Source organism: Siphateles boraxobius, unplaced genomic scaffold (genome assembly GCF_051911475.1).
Source record: "Siphateles boraxobius isolate OS27281-9 unplaced genomic scaffold, OSU_SipBor_1 270, whole genome shotgun sequence".
NCBI classification, from domain to species: Eukaryota; Metazoa; Chordata; class Actinopteri; order Cypriniformes; family Leuciscidae; genus Siphateles; species Siphateles boraxobius.
The window spans coordinates 113017-128964 of NW_027508888.1; the positions used below are offsets into that span (position 1 = coordinate 113017).

Below are 15948 nucleotides of genomic sequence, written 5' to 3' on the forward strand. Positions count from 1 at the left end.
TATACTAACGAGGACTGGTCATCCCAATTGCTTCTCTGGGCGGTACGGTACTGTTGTCTATGCTCAACCGTTGAGACGTCACTTAATACTGGATATGCTTTCCATTAATGGAGTTATTATTATTTAAGCCTTTTATTTTGGCCAAGGAGCTCACCCTGTCCTATGGAGGTATCCATCCGCAATCTAAGGAGATGAAGGGTTTGTTCATTTAGCATCCAGGAAGTTCATAAAAATCTCATGCGAATACTACCACTGGTCTTCGACATACTATCGGATTCAGTGACATCCTCTTGGACAGGGTTTGCGGACATTTGGTGATGGGGCAGATTCTTTTTACATTTGCTCTTTCCTCTAATGGATATGGCTGTATTATTGTTTTTTTTTTTTAAAGAAAATAAGCTGGATGGGAGGAGCCTGCACCAGACATTACCCTTGCTGAGCATGGTTGCATGTGCTTGGGACCACATTGTCCCAACGTCTCATGGGTACAGCTCGAGTTTCTCTTCATTCACGCATAAATCTTTCGCCTTTTACTAAAGATTTCCGTGGAGGGGAACATTTGCGAGTTTCTGATATTTTTGGATGCTCTGCTCACAGCAGAGCTACATGTGTTTGTTCAAGAACAGAGGACGTTTGGCAGCTTGTAACAAAGTACCACAATAGGCTGGGCCACAGATCGTGCGTGGCTAAAAGTATCCACCCGCAATCCAAGGAGATGAAGGGTTTGTTCATTTAGCATCCAGGAAGTTCATAAAAATCTCATGCGAATACTACCACTGGTCTTCGACATACTATCGGATTCAGTGACATCCTCTTGGACAGGGTTTGCGGACATTTGGTGATGGGGCAGATTCTTTTTACATTTGCTCCTTCCTCTAATGGATATGGCTGTATTATTGTTTTTTTTAAAAAAGAAAATAAGCTGGATGGGAGGAGCCTGCACCAGACATTACCCTTGCATTGTTGCATGTGCTTGGGACCACATTGTCCATACGTCTCATGGGTACAGCTCGAGTTTCTCTTCATTCACGCATAAATCTTTCGCCTTTTACTAAAGATTTCAGTGGAGGGGAAAATTTGCGAGTTTTTGATATTTTTGGATGCTCAGAGCTACATGTGTTTGTTCAAGAACAGAGGACGTTTGGCAGCTTGTAACAAAGTACCACAATAGGCTGGGTCACAGATCGAGCGTGGCTAAAAGAATTGGCTGTTTTGTCCAAGCAAGCGGTGTGAATGTAAGTTTTACCAAGCACAAAAGGGTAGTGATGGGAGAAACAAAGCTTTGAACTGATAGCTTCGCAAAATTATTCACTGTTTCCAAGCGTTCGGAACGGAACACGCTGGTCAGAACAGTGAAAATCCCACACAAAAAAAAGACTCAGGCCAAACATTCAAAAAACACCTTCCACAAACCTATTGCAAACGCTTTCTTGAAAGTAAAATCTTTCAAATGCAATTAGCTAAAAATAATCAAGCGAGTCTTGAACGGCAGGTTGACTTTAACAGCACCTTCCACGGTAAAGCCCGAGCTTATGCAAGGTGTTTGGTCGTGATAAAGAAGAAGACTCCCCGTCGGGGAATCGAACCCCGGTCTTCCGCGTGACAGGCGGAGATACTGTCCACTATACTAACGAGGACTGGTCATCACAGTTGCTTCTCTGGGCGGTGTGTTACTGTTGTCTATGCTCAACCGTTGAGACGTCACTTAATACTGGATATGCTTTCCATTAATGGAGTTATTATTATTTAAACATTTTATTTTGGCCAAAGAGCTCACCCTGTCCTATGGATGTATCCAAGAATTGTCTTGCTCACAGCAGAGCTACATGTGTTTGTTCAAGAACAGAGGACGTTTGGCAGCTTGTAACAAAGTACCACAATAGGTTGGGCCAGAGATTGAGCGTGGCTAAAAGAATTGGCTGTTTTGTCCAAGACTGGAACTGGGTAGTCGTCAAACCATCCACACTTTCCCAGTTCACAACTTCGAGTCTTGTGTCAGCAGTGTGAATGTAAGTTTTACCAAGCACAAAAGGGTAGTGATGGGAGAAACAAAGCTTTGAACCGATTGTTTCGCAACATTATTCACTGTTTCCAAGCGTTCGGAACGCAACACACTGGTCAGAACAGTGAAAATGCAACAAAAAAAAAAAGACTCAGGCCAAACATTCAAAAAACACCTTTTACAAACCTATTGCAAACGCTTTCTTGAAAGTAAAATCTTTCAAATGCAATTAGCTAAACATAATCAAGTGAGTCTTGAACGGCAGGTTGACTTTAACAGCGCCTTCCACTGTAAAGCCTGAGCTTATGCAAGGTGTTTGGTCGTGATAAAGAAGAAGACTAATCGAACCCCGGTCTTCCGCGTGACAGGCGGAGATACTGTCCACTATACTAACGAGGACTGGTCATCCCAATTGCTTCTCTGGGCGGTACGGTACTGTTGTCTATGCTCAACCGTTGAGACGTCACTTAATACTGGATATGCTTTCCATTAATGGAGTTATTATTATTTAAGCCTTTTATTTTGGCCAAGGAGCTCACCCTGTCCTATGGAGGTATCCATCCGCAATCTAAGGAGATGAAGGGTTTGTTCATTTAGCATCCAGGAAGTTCATAAAAATCTCATGCGAATACTACCACTGGTCTTCGACATACTATCGGATTCAGTGACATCCTCTTGGACAGGGTTTGCGGACATTTGGTGATGGGGCAGATTCTTTTTACATTTGCTCCTTCCTCTAATGGATATGGCTGTATTATTGTTTTTTTTTTAAAGAAAAAAGCTGGATGGGAGCAGCCTGCACCAGACATTACCCTTGCTGAGCATGGTTGCATGTGCTTGGGACCACATTGTCCCAACGTCTCATGGGTACAGCTCGAGTTTCTCTTCATTCACGCATAAATCTTTCGCCTTTTACTAAAGATTTCCGTGGAGGGGAACATTTGCGAGTTTCTGATATTTTTGGATGCTCTGCTCACAGCAGAGCTACATGTGTTTGTTCAAGAACAGAGGACGTTTGGCAGCTTGTAACAAAGTACCACAATAGGCTGGGAATACAGATCGAGCGTGGCTAAAAGAATTGGCTGTTTTGTCCAAGACAGCGGTGTGAATGTAAGTTTTACCAAGCACAAAAGGGTAGTGATGGGAGAAACAAAGCTTTGAACTGATTGCTTCGCAAAATTGTTCACTGTTTCCAAGCGTTCGGAACGGAACACGCTGGTCAGAACAGTGAAAATCCCACAAAAAAAAGACTCAGGCCAAACATTCAAAAAACACCTTTTACAAACCTATTGCAAACGCTTTCTTGAAAGTAAAATCTTTCAAATGCAATTAGCTAAAAATAATCAAGCGAGTCTTGAATGGCAGGTTGACTTTAAAAGCACCTTCCACGGTAAAGCCCGAGCTTATGCAAGGTGTTTGGTCGTGATAAAGAAGAAGACCCCCCGTCGGGGAATCGAACCCCGGTCTTCCGCGTGACAGGCGGAGATACTGTCCACTATACTAACAAGGACTGGTCATCCCAATTGCTTCTCTGGGCGGTACGGTACTGTTGTCTATGCTCAACCGTTGAGACGTCACTTAATACTGGATATGCTTTCCATTAATGGAGTTATTATTATTTAAGCCTTTTATTTTGGCCAAGGAGCTCACCCTGTCCTATGGAGGTATCCACCCGCAATCCAAGGAGATGAAGGGTTTGTTCATTTAGCATCCAGGAAGTTCATAAAAATCTCATGCGAATACTACCACTGGTCTTCGACATACTATCGGATTCAGTGACATCCTCTTGGACAGGGTTTGCGGACATTTGGTGATGGGGCAGATTCTTTTTACATTTGCTCCTTCCTCTAATGGATATGGCTGTATTATTGTTTTTTTTTAAAAGAAAATAAGCTGGATGGGAGGAGCCTGCACCAGACATTACCCTAGCTGAGCATGGTTGCATGTGCTTGGGACCACATTGTCCCAACGTCTCATGGGTACAGCTCGAGTTTCTCTTCATTCACGCATAAATCTTTCGCCTTTTACTAAAGATTTCCGTGGAGGGGAACATTTGCGAGTTTCTGATATTTTTGGATGCTCTGCTCACAGCAGAGCTACATGTGTTTGTTCAAGAACAGAGGACGTTTGGCAGCTTGTAACAAAGTACCACAATAGGCTGGGCCACAGATCGTGCGTGGCTAAAAGTATCCACCCGCAATCCAAGGAGATGAAGGGTTTGTTCATTTAGCATCCAGGAAGTTCATAAAAATCTCTTGCGAATACTACCACTGGTCTTCAACATACTATCGGATTCAGTGACATCCTCTTGGACAGGGTTTGCGGACATTTGTTGATGGGGCAGATTCTTTTTACATTTGCTCTTTCCTCTAATGGATATGGCTGTATTATTGTTTTTTTTTTTTTAAAGAAAATAAGCTGGATGGGAGGAGCCTGCACCAGACATTACCCTTGCTGAGCATGGTTGCATGTGCTTGGGACCACATTGTCCCAACGTCTCATGGGTACAGCTCGAGTTTCTCTTCATTCACGCATAAATCTTTCGCCTTTTACTAAAGATTTCCGTGGAGGGGAACATTTGCGAGTTTCTGATATTTTTGGATGCTCTGCTCACAGCAGAGCTACATGTGTTTGTTCAAGAACAGAGGACGTTTGGCAGCTTGTAACAAAGTACCACAATAGGCTGGGCCACAGATCGTGCGTGGCTAAAAGTATCCACCCGCAATCCAAGGAGATGAAGGGTTTGTTCATTTAGCATCCAGGAAGTTCATAAAAATCTCATGCGAATACTACCACTGGTCTTCGACATACTATCGGATTCAGTGACATCCTCTTGGACAGGGTTTGCGGACATTTGGTGATGGGGCAGATTCTTTTTACATTTGCTCCTTCCTCTAATGGATATGGCTGTATTATTGTTTTTTTTAAAAAAGAAAATAAGCTGGATGGGAGGAGCCTGCACCAGACATTACCCTTGCATTGTTGCATGTGCTTGGGACCACATTGTCCATACGTCTCATGGGTACAGCTCGAGTTTCTCTTCATTCACGCATAAATCTTTCTCCTTTTACTAAAGATTTCCGTGGAGGGGAACATTTGCGAGTTTCTGATATTTTTGGATGCTCAGAGCTACATTTGTTTGTTCAAGAACAGAGGACGTTTGGCAGCTTGTAACAAAGTACCACAATAGGCTGGGTCACAGATCGAGCGTGGCTAAAAGAATTGGCTGTTTTGTCCAAGCAAGCGGTGTGAATGTAAGTTTTACCAAGCACAAAAGGGTAGTGATGGGAGAAACAAAGCTTTGAACTGATTGCTTCGCAAAATTATTCACTGTTTCCAAGCGTTCGGAACGGAACACGCTGGTCAGAACAGTGAAAATCCCACACAAAAAAAAGACTCAGGCCAAACATTCAAAAAACACCTTCCACAAACCTATTGCAAACGCTTTCTTGAAAGTAAAATCTTTCAAATGCAATTAGCTAAAAATAATCAAGCGAGTCTTGAACGGCAGGTTGACTTTAACAGCACCTTCCACGGTAAAGCCCGAGCTTATGCAAGGTGTTTGGTCGTGATAAAGAAGAAGACTCCCCGTCGGGGAATCGAACCCCGGTCTTCCGCGTGACAGGCGGAGATACTGTCCACTATACTAACGAGGACTGGTCATCACAGTTGCTTCTCTGGGCGGTGTGTTACTGTTGTCTATGCTCAACCGTTGAGACGTCACTTAATACTGGATATGCTTTCCATTAATGGAGTTATTATTATTTAAACATTTTATTTTGGCCAAAGAGCTCACCCTGTCCTATGGATGTATCCAAGAATTGTCTTGCTCACAGCAGAGCTACATGTGTTTGTTCAAGAACAGAGGACGTTTGGCAGCTTGTAACAAAGTACCACAATAGGTTGGGCCAGAGATTGAGCGTGGCTAAAAGAATTGGCTGTTTTGTCCAAGACTGGAACTGGGTAGTCGTCAAACCATCCACACTTTCCCAGTTCACAACTTCGAGTCTTGTGTCAGCAGTGTGAATGTAAGTTTTACCAAGCACAAAAGGGTAGTGATGGGAGAAACAAAGCTTTGAACCGATTGTTTCGCAACATTATTCACTGTTTCCAAGCGTTCGGAACGCAACACACTGGTCAGAACAGTGAAAATGCAACAAAAAAAAAAGACTCAGGCCAAACATTCAAAAAACACCTTTTACAAACCTATTGCAAACGCTTTCTTGAAAGTAAAATCTTTCAAATGCAATTAGCTAAACATAATCAAGTGAGTCTTGAACGGCAGGTTGACTTTAACAGCGCCTTCCACTGTAAAGCCTGAGCTTATGCAAGGTGTTTGGTCGTGATAAAGAAGAAGACTAATCGAACCCCGGTCTTCCGCGTGACAGGCGGAGATACTGTCCACTATACTAACGAGGACTGGTCATCCCAATTGCTTCTCTGGGCGGTACGGTACTGTTGTCTATGCTCAACCGTTGAGACGTCACTTAATACTGGATATGCTTTCCATTAATGGAGTTATTATTATTTAAGCCTTTTATTTTGGCCAAGGAGCTCACCCTGTCCTATGGAGGTATCCATCCGCAATCTAAGGAGATGAAGGGTTTGTTCATTTAGCATCCAGGAAGTTCATAAAAATCTCATGCGAATACTACCACTGGTCTTCGACATACTATCGGATTCAGTGACATCCTCTTGGACAGGGTTTGCGGACATTTGGTGATGGGGCAGATTCTTTTTACATTTGCTCCTTCCTCTAATGGATATGGCTGTATTATTGTTTTTTTTTTAAAGAAAAAAGCTGGATGGGAGCAGCCTGCACCAGACATTACCCTTGCTGAGCATGGTTGCATGTGCTTGGGACCACATTGTCCCAACGTCTCATGGGTACAGCTCGAGTTTCTCTTCATTCACGCATAAATCTTTCGCCTTTTACTAAAGATTTCCGTGGAGGGGAACATTTGCGAGTTTCTGATATTTTTGGATGCTCTGCTCACAGCAGAGCTACATGTGTTTGTTCAAGAACAGAGGACGTTTGGCAGCTTGTAACAAAGTACCACAATAGGCTGGGCCACAGATCGAGCGTGGCTAAAAGAATTGGCTGTTTTGTCCAAGACAGCGGTGTGAATGTAAGTTTTACCAAGCACAAAAGGGTAGTGATGGGAGAAACAAAGCTTTGAACTGATTGCTTCGCAAAATTGTTCACTGTTTCCAAGCGTTCGGAACGGAACACGCTGGTCAGAACAGTGAAAATCCCACAAAAAAAAGACTCAGGCCAAACATTCAAAAAACACCTTTTACAAACCTATTGCAAACGCTTTCTTGAAAGTAAAATCTTTCAAATGCAATTAGCTAAAAATAATCAAGCGAGTCTTGAATGGCAGGTTGACTTTAAAAGCACCTTCCACGGTAAAGCCCGAGCTTATGCAAGGTGTTTGGTCGTGATAAAGAAGAAGACCCCCCGTCGGGGAATCGAACCCCGGTCTTCCGCGTGACAGGCGGAGATACTGTCCACTATACTAACAAGGACTGGTCATCCCAATTGCTTCTCTGGGCGGTACGGTACTGTTGTCTATGCTCAACCGTTGAGACGTCACTTAATACTGGATATGCTTTCCATTAATGGAGTTATTATTATTTAAGCCTTTTATTTTGGCCAAGGAGCTCACCCTGTCCTATGGAGGTATCCACCCGCAATCCAAGGAGATGAAGGGTTTGTTCATTTAGCATCCAGGAAGTTCATAAAAATCTCATGCGAATACTACCACTGGTCTTCGACATACTATCGGATTCAGTGACATCCTCTTGGACAGGGTTTGCGGACATTTGGTGATGGGGCAGATTCTTTTTACATTTGCTCCTTCCTCTAATGGATATGGCTGTATTATTGTTTTTTTTTAAAAGAAAATAAGCTGGATGGGAGGAGCCTGCACCAGACATTACCCTAGCTGAGCATGGTTGCATGTGCTTGGGACCACATTGTCCCAACGTCTCATGGGTACAGCTCGAGTTTCTCTTCATTCACGCATAAATCTTTCGCCTTTTACTAAAGATTTCCGTGGAGGGGAACATTTGCGAGTTTCTGATATTTTTGGATGCTCTGCTCACAGCAGAGCTACATGTGTTTGTTCAAGAACAGAGGACGTTTGGCAGCTTGTAACAAAGTACCACAATAGGCTGGGCCACAGATCGTGCGTGGCTAAAAGTATCCACCCGCAATCCAAGGAGATGAAGGGTTTGTTCATTTAGCATCCAGGAAGTTCATAAAAATCTCTTGCGAATACTACCACTGGTCTTCAACATACTATCGGATTCAGTGACATCCTCTTGGACAGGGTTTGCGGACATTTGTTGATGGGGCAGATTCTTTTTACATTTGCTCTTTCCTCTAATGGATATGGCTGTATTATTGTTTTTTTTTTTTTAAAGAAAATAAGCTGGATGGGAGGAGCCTGCACCAGACATTACCCTTGCTGAGCATGGTTGCATGTGCTTGGGACCACATTGTCCCAACGTCTCATGGGTACAGCTCGAGTTTCTCTTCATTCACGCATAAATCTTTCGCCTTTTACTAAAGATTTCCGTGGAGGGGAACATTTGCGAGTTTCTGATATTTTTGGATGCTCTGCTCACAGCAGAGCTACATGTGTTTGTTCAAGAACAGAGGACGTTTGGCAGCTTGTAACAAAGTACCACAATAGGCTGGGCCACAGATCGTGCGTGGCTAAAAGTATCCACCCGCAATCCAAGGAGATGAAGGGTTTGTTCATTTAGCATCCAGGAAGTTCATAAAAATCTCATGCGAATACTACCACTGGTCTTCGACATACTATCGGATTCAGTGACATCCTCTTGGACAGGGTTTGCGGACATTTGGTGATGGGGCAGATTCTTTTTACATTTGCTCCTTCCTCTAATGGATATGGCTGTATTATTGTTTTTTTTAAAAAAGAAAATAAGCTGGATGGGAGGAGCCTGCACCAGACATTACCCTTGCATTGTTGCATGTGCTTGGGACCACATTGTCCATACGTCTCATGGGTACAGCTCGAGTTTCTCTTCATTCACGCATAAATCTTTCGCCTTTTACTAAAGATTTCCGTGGAGGGGAACATTTGCGAGTTTCTGATATTTTTGGATGCTCAGAGCTACATGTGTTTGTTCAAGAACAGAGGACGTTTGGCAGCTTGTAACAAAGTACCACAATAGGCTGGGTCACAGATCGAGCGTGGCTAAAAGAATTGGCTGTTTTGTCCAAGCAAGCGGTGTGAATGTAAGTTTTACCAAGCACAAAAGGGTAGTGATGGGAGAAACAAAGCTTTGAACTGATTGCTTCGCAAAATTATTCACTGTTTCCAAGCGTTCGGAACGGAACACGCTGGTCAGAACAGTGAAAATCCCACACAAAAAAAAGACTCAGGCCAAACATTCAAAAAACACCTTCCACAAACCTATTGCAAACGCTTTCTTGAAAGTAAAATCTTTCAAATGCAATTAGCTAAAAATAATCAAGCGAGTCTTGAACGGCAGGTTGACTTTAACAGCACCTTCCACGGTAAAGCCCGAGCTTATGCAAGGTGTTTGGTCGTGATAAAGAAGAAGACTCCCCGTCGGGGAATCGAACCCCGGTCTTCCGCGTGACAGGCGGAGATACTGTCCACTATACTAACGAGGACTGGTCATCACAGTTGCTTCTCTGGGCGGTGTGTTACTGTTGTCTATGCTCAACCGTTGAGACGTCACTTAATACTGGATATGCTTTCCATTAATGGAGTTATTATTATTTAAACATTTTATTTTGGCCAAAGAGCTCACCCTGTCCTATGGATGTATCCAAGAATTGTCTTGCTCACAGCAGAGCTACATGTGTTTGTTCAAGAACAGAGGACGTTTGGCAGCTTGTAACAAAGTACCACAATAGGTTGGGCCAGAGATTGAGCGTGGCTAAAAGAATTGGCTGTTTTGTCCAAGACTGGAACTGGGTAGTCGTCAAACCATCCACACTTTCCCAGTTCACAACTTCGAGTCTTGTGTCAGCAGTGTGAATGTAAGTTTTACCAAGCACAAAAGGGTAGTGATGGGAGAAACAAAGCTTTGAACCGATTGTTTCGCAACATTATTCACTGTTTCCAAGCGTTCGGAACGCAACACACTGGTCAGAACAGTGAAAATGCAACAAAAAAAAAAGACTCAGGCCAAACATTCAAAAAACACCTTTTACAAACCTATTGCAAACGCTTTCTTGAAAGTAAAATCTTTCAAATGCAATTAGCTAAACATAATCAAGTGAGTCTTGAACGGCAGGTTGACTTTAACAGCGCCTTCCACTGTAAAGCCTGAGCTTATGCAAGGTGTTTGGTCGTGATAAAGAAGAAGACTAATCGAACCCCGGTCTTCCGCGTGACAGGCGGAGATACTGTCCACTATACTAACGAGGACTGGTCATCCCAATTGCTTCTCTGGGCGGTACGGTACTGTTGTCTATGCTCAACCGTTGAGACGTCACTTAATACTGGATATGCTTTCCATTAATGGAGTTATTATTATTTAAGCCTTTTATTTTGGCCAAGGAGCTCACCCTGTCCTATGGAGGTATCCATCCGCAATCTAAGGAGATGAAGGGTTTGTTCATTTAGCATCCAGGAAGTTCATAAAAATCTCATGCGAATACTACCACTGGTCTTCGACATACTATCGGATTCAGTGACATCCTCTTGGACAGGGTTTGCGGACATTTGGTGATGGGGCAGATTCTTTTTACATTTGCTCCTTCCTCTAATGGATATGGCTGTATTATTGTTTTTTTTTTAAAGAAAAAAGCTGGATGGGAGCAGCCTGCACCAGACATTACCCTTGCTGAGCATGGTTGCATGTGCTTGGGACCACATTGTCCCAACGTCTCATGGGTACAGCTCGAGTTTCTCTTCATTCACGCATAAATCTTTCGCCTTTTACTAAAGATTTCCGTGGAGGGGAACATTTGCGAGTTTCTGATATTTTTGGATGCTCTGCTCACAGCAGAGCTACATGTGTTTGTTCAAGAACAGAGGACGTTTGGCAGCTTGTAACAAAGTACCACAATAGGCTGGGCCACAGATCGAGCGTGGCTAAAAGAATTGGCTGTTTTGTCCAAGACAGCGGTGTGAATGTAAGTTTTACCAAGCACAAAAGGGTAGTGATGGGAGAAACAAAGCTTTGAACTGATTGCTTCGCAAAATTGTTCACTGTTTCCAAGCGTTCGGAACGGAACACGCTGGTCAGAACAGTGAAAATCCCACAAAAAAAAGACTCAGGCCAAACATTCAAAAAACACCTTTTACAAACCTATTGCAAACGCTTTCTTGAAAGTAAAATCTTTCAAATGCAATTAGCTAAAAATAATCAAGCGAGTCTTGAATGGCAGGTTGACTTTAAAAGCACCTTCCACGGTAAAGCCCGAGCTTATGCAAGGTGTTTGGTCGTGATAAAGAAGAAGACCCCCCGTCGGGGAATCGAACCCCGGTCTTCCGCGTGACAGGCGGAGATACTGTCCACTATACTAACAAGGACTGGTCATCCCAATTGCTTCTCTGGGCGGTACGGTACTGTTGTCTATGCTCAACCGTTGAGACGTCACTTAATACTGGATATGCTTTCCATTAATGGAGTTATTATTATTTAAGCCTTTTATTTTGGCCAAGGAGCTCACCCTGTCCTATGGAGGTATCCACCCGCAATCCAAGGAGATGAAGGGTTTGTTCATTTAGCATCCAGGAAGTTCATAAAAATCTCATGCGAATACTACCACTGGTCTTCGACATACTATCGGATTCAGTGACATCCTCTTGGACAGGGTTTGCGGACATTTGGTGATGGGGCAGATTCTTTTTACATTTGCTCCTTCCTCTAATGGATATGGCTGTATTATTGTTTTTTTTTAAAAGAAAATAAGCTGGATGGGAGGAGCCTGCACCAGACATTACCCTAGCTGAGCATGGTTGCATGTGCTTGGGACCACATTGTCCCAACGTCTCATGGGTACAGCTCGAGTTTCTCTTCATTCACGCATAAATCTTTCGCCTTTTACTAAAGATTTCCGTGGAGGGGAACATTTGCGAGTTTCTGATATTTTTGGATGCTCTGCTCACAGCAGAGCTACATGTGTTTGTTCAAGAACAGAGGACGTTTGGCAGCTTGTAACAAAGTACCACAATAGGCTGGGCCACAGATCGTGCGTGGCTAAAAGTATCCACCCGCAATCCAAGGAGATGAAGGGTTTGTTCATTTAGCATCCAGGAAGTTCATAAAAATCTCTTGCGAATACTACCACTGGTCTTCAACATACTATCGGATTCAGTGACATCCTCTTGGACAGGGTTTGCGGACATTTGTTGATGGGGCAGATTCTTTTTACATTTGCTCTTTCCTCTAATGGATATGGCTGTATTATTGTTTTTTTTTTTTTAAAGAAAATAAGCTGGATGGGAGGAGCCTGCACCAGACATTACCCTTGCTGAGCATGGTTGCATGTGCTTGGGACCACATTGTCCCAACGTCTCATGGGTACAGCTCGAGTTTCTCTTCATTCACGCATAAATCTTTCGCCTTTTACTAAAGATTTCCGTGGAGGGGAACATTTGCGAGTTTCTGATATTTTTGGATGCTCTGCTCACAGCAGAGCTACATGTGTTTGTTCAAGAACAGAGGACGTTTGGCAGCTTGTAACAAAGTACCACAATAGGCTGGGCCACAGATCGTGCGTGGCTAAAAGTATCCACCCGCAATCCAAGGAGATGAAGGGTTTGTTCATTTAGCATCCAGGAAGTTCATAAAAATCTCATGCGAATACTACCACTGGTCTTCGACATACTATCGGATTCAGTGACATCCTCTTGGACAGGGTTTGCGGACATTTGGTGATGGGGCAGATTCTTTTTACATTTGCTCCTTCCTCTAATGGATATGGCTGTATTATTGTTTTTTTTAAAAAAGAAAATAAGCTGGATGGGAGGAGCCTGCACCAGACATTACCCTTGCATTGTTGCATGTGCTTGGGACCACATTGTCCATACGTCTCATGGGTACAGCTCGAGTTTCTCTTCATTCACGCATAAATCTTTCGCCTTTTACTAAAGATTTCCGTGGAGGGGAACATTTGCGAGTTTCTGATATTTTTGGATGCTCAGAGCTACATGTGTTTGTTCAAGAACAGAGGACGTTTGGCAGCTTGTAACAAAGTACCACAATAGGCTGGGTCACAGATCGAGCGTGGCTAAAAGAATTGGCTGTTTTGTCCAAGCAAGCGGTGTGAATGTAAGTTTTACCAAGCACAAAAGGGTAGTGATGGGAGAAACAAAGCTTTGAACTGATTGCTTCGCAAAATTATTCACTGTTTCCAAGCGTTCGGAACGGAACACGCTGGTCAGAACAGTGAAAATCCCACACAAAAAAAAGACTCAGGCCAAACATTCAAAAAACACCTTCCACAAACCTATTGCAAACGCTTTCTTGAAAGTAAAATCTTTCAAATGCAATTAGCTAAAAATAATCAAGCGAGTCTTGAACGGCAGGTTGACTTTAACAGCACCTTCCACGGTAAAGCCCGAGCTTATGCAAGGTGTTTGGTCGTGATAAAGAAGAAGACTCCCCGTCGGGGAATCGAACCCCGGTCTTCCGCGTGACAGGCGGAGATACTGTCCACTATACTAACGAGGACTGGTCATCACAGTTGCTTCTCTGGGCGGTGTGTTACTGTTGTCTATGCTCAACCGTTGAGACGTCACTTAATACTGGATATGCTTTCCATTAATGGAGTTATTATTATTTAAACATTTTATTTTGGCCAAAGAGCTCACCCTGTCCTATGGATGTATCCAAGAATTGTCTTGCTCACAGCAGAGCTACATGTGTTTGTTCAAGAACAGAGGACGTTTGGCAGCTTGTAACAAAGTACCACAATAGGTTGGGCCAGAGATTGAGCGTGGCTAAAAGAATTGGCTGTTTTGTCCAAGACTGGAACTGGGTAGTCGTCAAACCATCCACACTTTCCCAGTTCACAACTTCGAGTCTTGTGTCAGCAGTGTGAATGTAAGTTTTACCAAGCACAAAAGGGTAGTGATGGGAGAAACAAAGCTTTGAACCGATTGTTTCGCAACATTATTCACTGTTTCCAAGCGTTCGGAACGCAACACACTGGTCAGAACAGTGAAAATGCAACAAAAAAAAAAGACTCAGGCCAAACATTCAAAAAACACCTTTTACAAACCTATTGCAAACGCTTTCTTGAAAGTAAAATCTTTCAAATGCAATTAGCTAAACATAATCAAGTGAGTCTTGAACGGCAGGTTGACTTTAACAGCGCCTTCCACTGTAAAGCCTGAGCTTATGCAAGGTGTTTGGTCGTGATAAAGAAGAAGACTAATCGAACCCCGGTCTTCCGCGTGACAGGCGGAGATACTGTCCACTATACTAACGAGGACTGGTCATCCCAATTGCTTCTCTGGGCGGTACGGTACTGTTGTCTATGCTCAACCGTTGAGACGTCACTTAATACTGGATATGCTTTCCATTAATGGAGTTATTATTATTTAAGCCTTTTATTTTGGCCAAGGAGCTCACCCTGTCCTATGGAGGTATCCATCCGCAATCTAAGGAGATGAAGGGTTTGTTCATTTAGCATCCAGGAAGTTCATAAAAATCTCATGCGAATACTACCACTGGTCTTCGACATACTATCGGATTCAGTGACATCCTCTTGGACAGGGTTTGCGGACATTTGGTGATGGGGCAGATTCTTTTTACATTTGCTCCTTCCTCTAATGGATATGGCTGTATTATTGTTTTTTTTTTAAAGAAAAAAGCTGGATGGGAGCAGCCTGCACCAGACATTACCCTTGCTGAGCATGGTTGCATGTGCTTGGGACCACATTGTCCCAACGTCTCATGGGTACAGCTCGAGTTTCTCTTCATTCACGCATAAATCTTTCGCCTTTTACTAAAGATTTCCGTGGAGGGGAACATTTGCGAGTTTCTGATATTTTTGGATGCTCTGCTCACAGCAGAGCTACATGTGTTTGTTCAAGAACAGAGGACGTTTGGCAGCTTGTAACAAAGTACCACAATAGGCTGGGCCACAGATCGAGCGTGGCTAAAAGAATTGGCTGTTTTGTCCAAGACAGCGGTGTGAATGTAAGTTTTACCAAGCACAAAAGGGTAGTGATGGGAGAAACAAAGCTTTGAACTGATTGCTTCGCAAAATTGTTCACTGTTTCCAAGCGTTCGGAACGGAACACGCTGGTCAGAACAGTGAAAATCCCACAAAAAAAAGACTCAGGCCAAACATTCAAAAAACACCTTTTACAAACCTATTGCAAACGCTTTCTTGAAAGTAAAATCTTTCAAATGCAATTAGCTAAAAATAATCAAGCGAGTCTTGAATGGCAGGTTGACTTTAAAAGCACCTTCCACGGTAAAGCCCGAGCTTATGCAAGGTGTTTGGTCGTGATAAAGAAGAAGACCCCCCGTCGGGGAATCGAACCCCGGTCTTCCGCGTGACAGGCGGAGATACTGTCCACTATACTAACAAGGACTGGTCATCCCAATTGCTTCTCTGGGCGGTACGGTACTGTTGTCTATGCTCAACCGTTGAGACGTCACTTAATACTGGATATGCTTTCCATTAATGGAGTTATTATTATTTAAGCCTTTTATTTTGGCCAAGGAGCTCACCCTGTCCTATGGAGGTATCCACCCGCAATCCAAGGAGATGAAGGGTTTGTTCATTTAGCATCCAGGAAGTTCATAAAAATCTCATGCGAATACTACCACTGGTCTTCGACATACTATCGGATTCAGTGACATCCTCTTGGACAGGGTTTGCGGACATTTGGTGATGGGGCAGATTCTTTTTACATTTGCTCCTTCCTCTAATGGATATGGCTGTATTATTGTTTTTTTTTAAAAGAAAA

General features: G+C 43.2%; 18 non-coding genes and 1 pseudogene across 18 annotated transcripts; 15 read left to right on the forward strand and 4 right to left on the reverse strand.

Moving 5' to 3' along the window:
- Window positions 1-489: 489 nt before the first annotated feature.
- On the forward strand, window positions 490-604 carry LOC143753025 (U5 spliceosomal RNA). The gene has a single exon (XR_013207508.1). It is a non-coding gene; the product is annotated as a U5 spliceosomal RNA (small nuclear RNA).
- Window positions 605-1007: 403 nt separating this feature from the next.
- On the forward strand, window positions 1008-1121 carry LOC143752988 (U5 spliceosomal RNA). The gene has a single exon (XR_013207473.1). It is a non-coding gene; the product is annotated as a U5 spliceosomal RNA (small nuclear RNA).
- Window positions 1122-1565: 444 nt separating this feature from the next.
- On the reverse strand, window positions 1566-1637 carry trnad-guc (transfer RNA aspartic acid (anticodon GUC)). The gene has a single exon. It is a non-coding gene; the product is annotated as a tRNA-Asp (tRNA).
- A 1236-nt stretch (window positions 1638-2873) lies between these two features.
- Window positions 2874-2988, forward strand: LOC143753027 (U5 spliceosomal RNA). The gene has a single exon (XR_013207509.1). It is a non-coding gene; the product is annotated as a U5 spliceosomal RNA (small nuclear RNA).
- Window positions 2989-3985: 997 nt separating this feature from the next.
- LOC143753028 (U5 spliceosomal RNA) lies at window positions 3986-4100 on the forward strand. Its single transcript, XR_013207510.1, has one exon. It is a non-coding gene; the product is annotated as a U5 spliceosomal RNA (small nuclear RNA).
- Window positions 4101-4510: 410 nt separating this feature from the next.
- LOC143753029 (U5 spliceosomal RNA) lies at window positions 4511-4625 on the forward strand. Its single transcript, XR_013207511.1, has one exon. It is a non-coding gene; the product is annotated as a U5 spliceosomal RNA (small nuclear RNA).
- Window positions 4626-5028: 403 nt separating this feature from the next.
- LOC143752991 (U5 spliceosomal RNA) lies at window positions 5029-5133 on the forward strand (annotated as a pseudogene).
- A 453-nt stretch (window positions 5134-5586) lies between these two features.
- On the reverse strand, window positions 5587-5658 carry trnad-guc (transfer RNA aspartic acid (anticodon GUC)). Its single transcript has one exon. It is a non-coding gene; the product is annotated as a tRNA-Asp (tRNA).
- A 1235-nt stretch (window positions 5659-6893) lies between these two features.
- Window positions 6894-7008, forward strand: LOC143753030 (U5 spliceosomal RNA). The gene has a single exon (XR_013207512.1). It is a non-coding gene; the product is annotated as a U5 spliceosomal RNA (small nuclear RNA).
- Window positions 7009-8004: 996 nt separating this feature from the next.
- LOC143753031 (U5 spliceosomal RNA) lies at window positions 8005-8119 on the forward strand. The gene has a single exon (XR_013207513.1). It is a non-coding gene; the product is annotated as a U5 spliceosomal RNA (small nuclear RNA).
- Window positions 8120-8529: 410 nt separating this feature from the next.
- On the forward strand, window positions 8530-8644 carry LOC143753032 (U5 spliceosomal RNA). Its single transcript, XR_013207514.1, has one exon. It is a non-coding gene; the product is annotated as a U5 spliceosomal RNA (small nuclear RNA).
- A 403-nt stretch (window positions 8645-9047) lies between these two features.
- On the forward strand, window positions 9048-9161 carry LOC143752982 (U5 spliceosomal RNA). The gene has a single exon (XR_013207467.1). It is a non-coding gene; the product is annotated as a U5 spliceosomal RNA (small nuclear RNA).
- A 444-nt stretch (window positions 9162-9605) lies between these two features.
- Window positions 9606-9677, reverse strand: trnad-guc (transfer RNA aspartic acid (anticodon GUC)). The gene has a single exon. It is a non-coding gene; the product is annotated as a tRNA-Asp (tRNA).
- Window positions 9678-10912: 1235 nt separating this feature from the next.
- On the forward strand, window positions 10913-11027 carry LOC143753033 (U5 spliceosomal RNA). The gene has a single exon (XR_013207515.1). It is a non-coding gene; the product is annotated as a U5 spliceosomal RNA (small nuclear RNA).
- A 996-nt stretch (window positions 11028-12023) lies between these two features.
- Window positions 12024-12138, forward strand: LOC143753034 (U5 spliceosomal RNA). Its single transcript, XR_013207516.1, has one exon. It is a non-coding gene; the product is annotated as a U5 spliceosomal RNA (small nuclear RNA).
- Window positions 12139-12548: 410 nt separating this feature from the next.
- On the forward strand, window positions 12549-12663 carry LOC143753036 (U5 spliceosomal RNA). The gene has a single exon (XR_013207518.1). It is a non-coding gene; the product is annotated as a U5 spliceosomal RNA (small nuclear RNA).
- A 403-nt stretch (window positions 12664-13066) lies between these two features.
- On the forward strand, window positions 13067-13180 carry LOC143752983 (U5 spliceosomal RNA). Its single transcript, XR_013207468.1, has one exon. It is a non-coding gene; the product is annotated as a U5 spliceosomal RNA (small nuclear RNA).
- Window positions 13181-13624: 444 nt separating this feature from the next.
- Window positions 13625-13696, reverse strand: trnad-guc (transfer RNA aspartic acid (anticodon GUC)). The gene has a single exon. It is a non-coding gene; the product is annotated as a tRNA-Asp (tRNA).
- Window positions 13697-14931: 1235 nt separating this feature from the next.
- On the forward strand, window positions 14932-15046 carry LOC143753037 (U5 spliceosomal RNA). Its single transcript, XR_013207519.1, has one exon. It is a non-coding gene; the product is annotated as a U5 spliceosomal RNA (small nuclear RNA).
- Window positions 15047-15948: the final 902 nt, after the last annotated feature.